Raw genomic sequence first — 1,350 nt, 5'->3', positions numbered from 1 at the left:
CCTCCCCCCCCTCCCACCCGCGAGCCCACCCACCCGCCACGTGCCGCCCGGGGTGGGGGGGGCACACACGCGTGGGAGGCCTGGAAATGGGGGAGGGGCGGGAACAGCCGCGCGTGGGGCTGGGGAGCGGGACAGGGACACGGCTGTGACACCGAGCGGTGGCCTCACAGAGTGGGGGAGAGGGGTCACCTCCGGAACAGGGACATGTGGAGCAGGACAGGGACAGGGTGCGGATGGGGCCACTGGGAGCACGATGGGGACAAGGCCACAGGGAGCAGGACAGGGACGGGGACACTCGGGGCAGGGCTGTAGACAGGGACAGCAGGGGCGTTATGGGGGTGGGGGCATCAGGAGCAAGACAGGGACAAGGACACCAGGAGCAGGACAGGGACACCAGGGTTGGGATGGGGACACTGGGAGCGGGACAGGGGCAAGGACACTGCAGGGACAGGGGCTCTGGGAGCAGGGCTGTGGGACAGGGACAGCAGGAGTGGGGTGGGAATGGGGGACACTGGGAGCAGGGTGGGGACTGGGGACACAGGGAGCAGGATGGGCACATTGGGAGCAGAACAAGGATGAGGACACCAGGAGCAGGATGGGGACAAGGACACCAGGACCAGGGCAGCGCATCCCCTCAGGGACTGTGAAACCAGTGGGGATGGTGACAAAGGGGAACAAGTGAGGGGTCGGTGCAGTGTCACTCCTTGTTTGTCACCCCACTGGGGACGGGGTATTTGCTCCCTTGGCGGGTCCTTGTGCTGATCCCCAATGAACTCGCACCAAGGATGGAGCCAGCAGGTCCCCGTGCCGCCGTGCCTCAGTTTACCTACCCCCCCGGGGCACCCAGCACGAGTCCTTTGCCTGGGAAGGGGTCGGGGTCCGGCCCTGTTCCCATGGAATTGCTGCTTCCGCGGAAAATTCCCAGCCCGTGCACAGGGCCGGGGTTCGGGCTCCACCGCGGGTCAGCGTTTTCCAGCTGCTGGAACAGCTGCGTGAGAACCGGCTCCTTCCCACGCCCGCCCCGTGTGTCCCGCCACCCCGGGGTGCTCGGAGCCGCGGGGAACCCCGGGCAGCGCACCCCGCCGTTCTGTTCATCTGCGACCGGTGGTGATGCCCATGGGTGCACCCATGGGACCCTCCAGCCCCAGAGAGCCTGGGGTTGGGATCAGGGCCACCCTGGGACGATGACACGTGTCCCCGTCCTGGGACAAAACCCCTCGCTGCGATGGGACGGAGCAGCCGAGCACTTGTCCCCGGGGTCGCATCCCCGAGCGTGGGGACGTGCTGTGCGGCACCAAGCGCTGCCGGCCCCACGGACGCTGACCCCTGCAGCAATTCGGGGCTTGCGCA

The sequence above is a fragment of the Columba livia genome, chromosome 23 (genome assembly GCF_036013475.1).
Source record: "Columba livia isolate bColLiv1 breed racing homer chromosome 23, bColLiv1.pat.W.v2, whole genome shotgun sequence".
NCBI classification, from domain to species: domain Eukaryota; kingdom Metazoa; phylum Chordata; class Aves; order Columbiformes; family Columbidae; genus Columba; species Columba livia.
This window is presented reverse-complemented; position numbering follows the sequence as displayed.